This window comes from Chiloscyllium punctatum, chromosome 50 (genome assembly GCF_047496795.1).
Source record: "Chiloscyllium punctatum isolate Juve2018m chromosome 50, sChiPun1.3, whole genome shotgun sequence".
NCBI lineage: Eukaryota > Metazoa > Chordata > Chondrichthyes > Orectolobiformes > Hemiscylliidae > Chiloscyllium > Chiloscyllium punctatum.
The window spans coordinates 37,638,821-37,648,151 of NC_092788.1; the positions used below are offsets into that span (position 1 = coordinate 37,638,821).

General features: G+C 47.5%; 1 long non-coding RNA gene across 1 annotated transcript; it reads left to right on the forward strand.

Annotated features, from left to right (window-relative positions):
* The first annotated feature begins 202 nt into the window (after nucleotides 1-202).
* LOC140470105 (uncharacterized) lies at nucleotides 203-6,851 on the forward strand. Its single transcript, XR_011956371.1, has 3 exons — nucleotides 203-285; nucleotides 390-505; nucleotides 6,702-6,851. It is a non-coding gene; the product is annotated as an uncharacterized lncRNA (long non-coding RNA).
* Nucleotides 6,852-9,331: the final 2,480 nt, after the last annotated feature.

Genomic DNA, 9,331 nt, shown 5'->3' on the forward strand with positions numbered 1-9,331 from the left:
GTCCGCCAACCTGAGTTTCTGGATAAATTCTCACACAATAATGCCACTAGGCCATCACTTCACCTGCTCACAGTTTGTATATCACAGTGCAACATGAATCAAAACTCTTTCTTCCTGCACAATTGTTTGAGCCGGCACTCTGGTGATGTGACTCAGTACCTCTCCATGTGGTATCCCTCACTGTGTGGGTCTAATTGATCCCTCTGTCAGCGTCTCTCACTTTTGAAGCTACTCCAGATCATAAGCCAACAGAATTCTCCACTCCAGAGAGATGAGGCAACACAGGTCAGGATTTTCCAGATCTCTGTGGGCTCAGTGCCATTCTGTATGTGTAACCTTCAAAGCATTCGTCTAATTTCCCATTTTGCCTATTTCTGTGTCTTCTACAGGTACCCATGGTGTTCTTGACTCAATAGACTGGCCAACGACTGGTTGGGACGATGGTTGGTCAGCCAGAAAGACAAAGTCAGGGAGGTCGGGAGTCTTCAATAAATCCTGCTGCCAGGTAAGATCATTCCAGTGCACAGAGCAGAGGGATCCAAACATCAGCTAACAAGACATGACATAGAGAAAGTGCTGCAGGGGGAGCACAGTACAGACACACCCCAGGCTCAATCACCACGCCTGCTGCAAGTTTTGTTGTAATGAGACAGCATCGAGAGTTCCCAGTTATCAGTCCAGGCCTGTGCTTTCTTAGGGAGCATCAGAACAACTGAGGGGAAAGCAGGCCTCCCACGAGAGAGTGGTAATGCTGCCTGGGATCTTTCTGTTCCCTATTCCCTCTCCAACACTGTATCTATGGCTTGTATTGATGACCAGTGCCTTTAATCATTCTAACTTCTATAGCAGTTCATGTTCTGTCATGTCCTCCCCTCTCACCAATTATTTCACATATTTGAAACCTCTAATCCAGATGACCATTCGTATCGCTGTAACTTGCTTCAGTCTCTACAACATGCCTTGTCTCGATAGTCTCCTCCTCCATGAACTGGAGACATCGGGTCTGTTTCTGTGCTGCATGACTTTTCGGCTGAGATTTCCTAAATGGAATGAGTCGGAATTGCCTGTGTTTGGCCCATATCCCTTCAAACCTTCTCCTCTCCATGTACCTGCCCGAGTGTCTTTTCCGTGTTGTAATTGTACTTATTTTCACCATTTCCTCTGGCAGTCCATTCCATCCATGCACCATCCTCTGTGGATAATGTTGCCCCTCAGCTCCCTCTTTAAATCCTTGTTCTCTTACCTCACGTTTATGCCTCTAGCTTTGGACTCACCTACCCTTGGCAATTTACCTTACTTAGACTATACATAGTTTCATAAACCTTTATAAGGTCACCCCGTGGCCTCCTCTGCCCAGGAGAAATATTGACGACAGTGTTACCAATATCTCCAACTCATGTTCTCAATGCTCTGACCAATGAAGACAAGTGTGCCAATTGCCGCTTTCAACACCCTGTCGCCCTGTGATGCCAGTCCAAGGAACAATGTAACTGCACCCCCTGGTGTCTCTTTTTTTCTAAAATACTGCCCAGGGCCCAACCATTACCCGTGTTAGTCCTCCCTGGTTTGTCTGAACTAAATCCAATACCTGAATTAAATTCCATCTTTCATTCCTTGGCCCAGTTGATTAACATCCCCTTCGATAACTATATTCTCTGCCCACTCTTCCACTAATCTTGGTATCCATAAACATACTAACAGGGACACCTATATTTTCACTCTAGTTGTTTATGTAAGTGGTGCACAACAGTGGTCCCAGCACCAGTCCTTACAGCACACCGCTGGTCAGAGGCCCCAGTCTGAACAACAACCCTCTCCCCCCACCCTCTGTCTCCCACTGTCATCCCATTTTGTATCCAGTTGGCTAGCTCTCCCTGATCCCTTGTGATCTAACCTTACTAACCAATGTATCATGTTACACCCTGAACAAGGGTTTGCAGAAGCCAGAAACAACGTCTGTTGCTCTGCCTTCATCTATCTTTTTGGTCACATCTTGAGCAAACTCCAGTCAAGTTTGTGGGACATGTTATCCCACGCACAAAGCCATGCTGGCTGTCTGTAATTAGGCCTTGTCTTTCCAAGGCCTACCTCTCAGAATGACCTCGAACAACTGACCCACCCTGATGTCTCGCTCATCAGTCTGTAGTTCCCTGGCTTTCTCTTGTAGCCTTTCTTAATTAATGACAAAAGATTATATTCATAGTCGGAGTCATACCGCACTGTTCAGTTAACGCTAACCATACTCTAAAACGGATCTCATCCCACCTGCCTGTTCCTGGGTCATATCCCTTCAAACCTTTCCTATTCCTGTACTAATCCAAATGTCTTTTGAACATTGTAATTGTCCCCATGTTCACCCCTTCCTTAGGAAGTTCATTTCACACACAACCCACCCTCTGTGTAACAATGTGCCTCATGTCTTTTTTTAAAATGTCTCTCCTCTAAACTTAAAAATGTAGTGCCTTGTCTTGAAACTCCCCTGTCCAAGGGGAAATATAACTCCCATTAACTCTATCGATCCCCTCATGATTTTATAAACTTCTATGTGGTCATCTGTCAACATTCAGGTTTCAGTGAAAAATACCAACCTATTCAGCCTTTCTTTATACTGAAGCCTTTTGTACCCAGCCACATCCCAGTAAACCTCCTCTCAACCCTTTCCAACTTAATAATATCCTTCCTATAACTGGGCGACCAGAACTGGACACAGTATTCCAGAAGAGGACTCACCAATGGCCTGTATAATCTCAATGCGACTTCCCAACTCCGATATCCAAAGGACTGAGCAATGAAAGCAAGTGAGGCCAGCACCTTTTTTTAAACTATCCTGTCTCTCCATGTTGCAAACTTCAAAGAATTATGTAGCTGAACCCTGAGTTCTCTCTGTTCTACAACACTACCGAAGGTTTTGCCATTAATTGTATAAGTCCTGCATGTGTTTGTTGTACCAAATGCATTTCCTCGCATTTATTCAGATTGAACTCCATCTACAGTTTTTCAGCCATTCACACATTTCATCAGGATCCCTTTGTAATCTCAGAAAACCTTCACTGTCCACAATGCCACCCTCCAGTCTACCTGCCTATCACACATAGCTCTCTATGGTACAAATATATCTGCTAGGGGGCCTACAATTTCTTCACCAGCTTCCCACAATGTCCTGAGATCCATTTGATCAGGTCCTGGGGATTTATCTACCTTTGTGTTTTAAAACCTTGAGCACCTCCTTTTCTATAATGTGGACTCATTTCAAGACATTGAGTCATAGAGATGTACAGCACGAAACAGGCCCTTCGGACCAACTCCTGCATGACATTTCTAGTCACATTTGCCACAATTTTCCCAATATCCCCATAAACCTTTGCTATTCATACACCCATCCACATGCCTTTTAAATGTATTTCTATCAGCCTCCACTATTTGCTCTGGCAGCTTATTCCATCCACTCTGTGAGAGCCAGTTGTCCTTTAGACCCCTTTGAAAAGTTTCCCTCGCCTGGGGACATGACCTTGTCTATTGACCCTGTCGATGCCCACCATGATTTTAAACCCCTTTTATCGGTTCACTCCTCAGCCTCCCATGTTCAACTGAAAACAGCCCCAGCCTATTCAGGCTTTTCCCTGAAGCACAAACCCTCCAACCCTGGCAACATCTTTGGTCATTTCTTCTGAACCCTTTCATGTTCCACGACATCCTTCCGATGGCATTGAGACCAGAATTACACACATTATTCCAATAGTGGTCAGGCCAAACACTGTTTAGTTCCCCGAGCCCCCCAGTCTTTATCCACAGTAAGTTCCAAAGTGAAATATTTGTTTTGGATCTTGTCGTTTCACACATCGTTGCCTTCATTGATCATTAAGGAGACCGGGTTTGTCCCGAGCTCTTCTTTTGCTCTTAATACACTTGTAGAGTCTCTTTGGATTCTCCTTAACTTTCTCTGCCAAAGCGATCTCGTGTCCCCTTTTTACATTCCTGATTTCCATCCTAAGTGTATTTCTACAGTCCCAATGCTCCTGAAGGGATTCCCTTGAGTCAGCCAGTTATATCTGACATGTGACCCCTTTTTTTCCTTGACCACAGCCTCGAAACTCAGCCAGTGTTTCCTAATTCAGTCAGCATTGAGCTGCACACTAACAGGAACATGCTGGCGCTGAACGCTCCTTTTATCTCGGTTTTAAAATATTCCTACTTGCCAGACTTCCCTTTATCTGCAAATAGCCTTCCCAGATCTACTTTAAAAATTCCTGTCTAATACTATCTTGCTCCATTGAATAACTTTAACTTGTGGACCAGGCCTGTCCTTTTCCATCGCTATTTTCAAACTAATACAATTGTGGTAACTTTCCAAAGTGCTCCCCCACTAACACCTCAGTCCTGTTCCCGACCTTGTTTCCCAAGGGGAGGTCAGGTTTATCCCCATTCTCCAGTTGGGCCATTTACATAATGACTGGGAGTTTTCGGAACACACTAAACAAATTCCTTCCATCCAAATGCTTAACTTAGTAGCAATCCCAGTCCAGGTTTGGAACGGTTAAGATCCCCTATCATTACAACCCTATTATTCTAAGAGATATCTGAAATCTCCTGACATATTTGCTCCTCCATCTCCCGTTGCCTATCGCTGTAGTCTGACCGTAGAAAACTAATGACCAATTTTTATTTCTCGGTTCCACTAATATCGTTTAACTGGGCGATCCTACATGAATCCTCCCTCTAGGTACTGCTGGGATGTTTCCCCCAATCAAACCCACCCGCTCTCCTCCTGTTTTCCCTCCTGTTCTATCCTTCCTGAAGTATCTGTCTCCGGAACATTGAGCTGCTGCTCCTGTTGCTCCCTCAGCTGTGTTTCTGTAATATCTATGGGATCCCAATCCCATGTTCCCATCCATGCTCTGGGTTCATCTGCCTTATCTGTCTGGCCCTTTGTATTGAAATAACTGCAGTTTAATCCACCAGTTTGCCCTAATTGTCTGCTATGTCCTTGCCCTCCCTTGTCTCCTTATATTCCTCTCTTGAACATTTGTACCAGCTTCAACTTTCTTTCTGGCCTTACGACTCTTTGGGGTCACCCAGCCCTGCCAGACGAGTTTAAATCCTCTCGAGCAGCTCCAGCAACGTTCCCCACCAGGATGTGGGTCCCCCTCCTGTTCCCAGTTCAGGTGTATTCCCCACCCTGTCTACCTGTGCTGACACCTTCAGACATCCAGGGACTTGCCCACCAAGGTCCCTGTATTCCTCAGTTCTCCAGGAGGACCTACCATTCATGATGTATACCCTTCGCTTATGAGACTTCCCACTGTGCATTACCTCACAGTGATCAGAAGTAAACTCCGTCTGCCATTACTCTGCTCAGTTTATCATCTGATCGATATCAGACTGCAGCCTGAGACCATCCCCCTCACTGTGGACAACACCCTCACCTGTCATGTCATCTGCAAACCTACTAATGTTACCTTCTGCTTTCACATCCGAGTGATTAATGTCCATAATGAACAGCAATGGTTCCTGCACAGATCCCTGTGGTACACCCGCTGGGCAAAGGCTTTCAATCACAAAACCAACCCTCCACCAATTGTGGACCCAATTTACCAACTTACCTTGGATCCCATGGGATCTTCCCTTTTGGACCAGCCTTCCGTGTGGGACCTTGTCAAAGACCTTAATGAACTCCATATAAACCACATCATCTGCACTGCCCTCATCAATATCAGAGGACAGTCGTGTAGCAAATCCATACAGACAATCCCTAATGAAATTGTGGGGGTATCCGTTTTTGGTGAATACATTGTATAGGTGTTCTTCTTCCTCTTTTTGCAGTTCTGATGTACTGCAGTGTGTTGTGGCCCTTTTGAACAATGTCTTGATGCAACTACCTTTGTGTTTGTTGGGGTGATTGCTTTCATAGTTCAGGACTCGGTCTGTGTGTTTGTGGCTTTCGTGTATACCTTTGTGGTGAATTCTCCGTTCGGTGTTCTCTGTACAGTCACGTCTAGGAATGGGAGTTGGTTGTCCTTTTCTTCCTCTCTAGTGAATTGGATTCCTGTGAGTGTGGCGTTGATGATCCGGTGTGTGTTCTATATTTCTGTGTTTTTAATGATTACAAAGGTGTCATCTACATATCTGACCCAGAGTTTGGGTTGAATTTGCGGTAAGACTGTTTGTTCTAATCTTTGCATTGCCGCTTCTGCTATGAGTCCAGAGATCGGTGAGCCCATGGGTGTGCCGTTGATTTGTTCATATATTTCGTTGTTGAATGTGAAGTGTGTTGTGAGGCACAAGTCCAGTAGTTTAAGTATGCCGTCTTTGTTGATAGGTTCAACGTCCTGTTGTCTGTTCTGTATGTCCAGCAGGTTGGCTATTGTTTCCCTGGCTAGGGTTTTGTCGATAGAGGTGAACAGTGCCGTTACATCGAATGAGACCATGGTTTCTTCCTTGTCTATGTGTATATTTCTGATGATGTCCAAGAATTCCTGTGTTGATTGTACAGATTGTCTGGATCCGCTGATCAGGTGTTTCAGTTTCTGCTGTAGTTCTTTAACCAGTTTGTGTGATGGTGTCCCTGGGAGTGATACTATGGGTCTGAGTGGGATGGCTGGTTTGTGCACTTTATGTAGTCCATAGAATCTGAGGGTGTTGTTGCTTTCAGGTCTCATTCTGTGTAGGTCAAATCTGGTTATCTGTCCGTTTTGTTTTTGTAGGTTTCTCAGTGTGTTGTTTATCCTATTGGTGAGCTGCGGGGTGGGGTCAAACTCCACACAATTTCATCCACAGATGCCTCAGGGAAAGACAATGGAACGAGGACATGCCACGACCCAAAGGACTAGCCACACTACCATACATCAAGAACATTTCGGAACTGACAGCCAGACTACTGCGACCACTAGGACTGATAACAGCACACAAACCAACAGCCACTCTCAGACAACAACTCACCAGGACGAAGGACCCAATACCCAACATGAGCAAAACCAATGTAGTGTACAAAATCCCATGCAAGGACTGCACAAAACACTACATAGGACAAACAGGAAGACAGCTAACGATCTGTATCCATGAACACCAACTAGCTATGAAACGACACGACCAGCTATCCTTCGTAGCCACACACGCAGGTGACAAGCAACATGAATTCGACTGGTACAAAACTAGTATTATAGGACAAGCCAAACAGAGAACAGCCAGGGAATTCCTAGAGGCATGGCACTCATCCACAGATTCAATCAATAAGCACATCGACCTGGACCCAATATACCGGCCACTGCAGCGGACAGCTGGAAGTGACAACCGGAAGCAGCAGATTCAAACCACTATAAATGCTGGAGGAAACAGCACAGAAGCGCTTCACGGGAGGCTCCCAAGCACTGAGGATGTCACCTAGACAGGGGACGAAACGTCTGCAACACAAATTCCCAACTCGGCGAACAGAACCACAACAACGAGCTCCTGAGCTACAAATCTTCTCCCAAACTTTGAAGCCCTTTCGACTCTACAAAGCTCCGTCATGAACAATCCACCATCTCTCTATTTCCTTTGCCTTCTTCAGTGTCTCAAACTCTCGCTGTATCTTCCAGTAACGTTCTTTAGTTACTGCAGGTCAGCCTAGCTCCCCAGATAACCTGTTTCATCCCCTACAGCTCCCTCAATCACTGTAACACCCTCTACTCTGTCTAATGCTCCTCTTTCCCACTGTCTTCCAGGTACAACGGCGATCCTGTTAGAGAGCAGTGTGGAATGGGATGTTATAAATCTCAGCTGAGGCTTGAGGCCTACCATTACCTGGGAATCACAAGGGGAGGGAACCTGAGAGAGAGCAGCACAGAGCGGGAGAATATAAATCAGCAGCGAGGATCAAGGCCGACTGGGACTTGGATTTGGATAAAAAGCAGAGCAGGAGGCTCGAAATCAGCACCAAGTCACAGAGGGAGGGACCGTGTGAGGGAGCAACCTGGAGCAGGGGCTTGAAGCTGACTCACACCTGGGAGAATCGAAATCAGCACTGAGGATTGAGGCCTAGTTGTACCTGGGAGTCACAGAGACGGTGACCCTGTGAGGGAGCAGACTGGAGTGAGAGCTGGACGATTACACGTCCGAGGAGATACATCACTGTGTGTGCACGTGTCCCTCCATTGTTCTGTGTGTGTGTGTGTATGCGTGTGTGTCCCCTTCCCTCGCTGTGTGAGTGTAACTCTCCTCACTGTATGTGTGAGCGTGTCCCTCCCTCACTGTGTGCGCGTGCGCATCCCTCCCTCACTCTGTGTGTGTGTGTGTGTGTGTTTGTGTGTGCATATGTCTGCATGTCTCCCTCCCTCACTGTCTGTGTGTGTCCCCTCTCGCTTTCTGAGCACATGTCCCACCCTCGCTGTGTCTGCGTGTCTCAACCTCGCTGTGTGTGTGCGTGTCTCAACCTCGCTGTGTGTGTGCGTGTCCCACCCACGCTGTGTGTGTGTGTGTGTGTGTGTGCTCCTCTTGCTGTGATTATTAATGGCCCTCTTGCAGTGTGTGAGGGTGTCCTCCCCTCGCTCTTTTTGTGTGTGTATGCGTATAACTCACTCACTAACTGTGTGTCTGTGTGTCCCTCCCTCGCTTTGTGAGTGTGTGTGTGTGCGCGTGACCCTCTCTCATTGTGTGCGCGTCGCTCTCGCTGTGTGTGTGTCCCTTATGCTGTGCGTGTGTCCGTGTCCCTCACTTGCTGTGTGCGTGTGTCCCTCCCTCGCTGTATGTGCTTATCCCTCTCTCGTGTTTGCGCGCGTCCCTCCCTCGCAGTGAGTGTGCGCGTCCCTCCCTCGCAGTGAGTGTGCGCGTCCCTCCCTCGCAGTGAGTGTGCGCGTCCCTCCCTCGCAGTGAGTGTGCGCGTCCCTCCCTCACAGTGAGTGTGCGCGTCCCTCCCTCGTGTATGTGTGTGTGTGTGTGCGTGCGCGTCCCTCCCTCGCAGTGAGTGTGCGCGTCCCTCCCTCGCAGTGAGTGTGCGCGTCCCTCCCTCGTGTATGTGTGTGTGTGTGTGCGTGCGCGTCCCTCCCTCACTGTGTGCGTGACCCCTCACTGTGTGTGTGTGTGTGTGTGTGTGTGTGTGTGTGTCCCTCCCTCGCTGTGTGTGTGTCCCTCCCTCGCTGTGTGTGTGTGTGTGTGTGTGTGTGTGTGTGTGTCCCTCCCTCGCTGTGTGTGTGTCCGTCCCTCCCTCGCTGTGTGTGTGTGTGTGTGTGTGTGTGTGTCCCCCTCCCTCGCTGTATGTGTGTCCGTCCCTCCCTCGCTGTGTGTGTGTGTGTGTGTGTGTGTGTGTGTGTGTGTGTGTGTCCCTCCCTCGCTGTGTGTGTGTGTGTGTGTGTGTGTG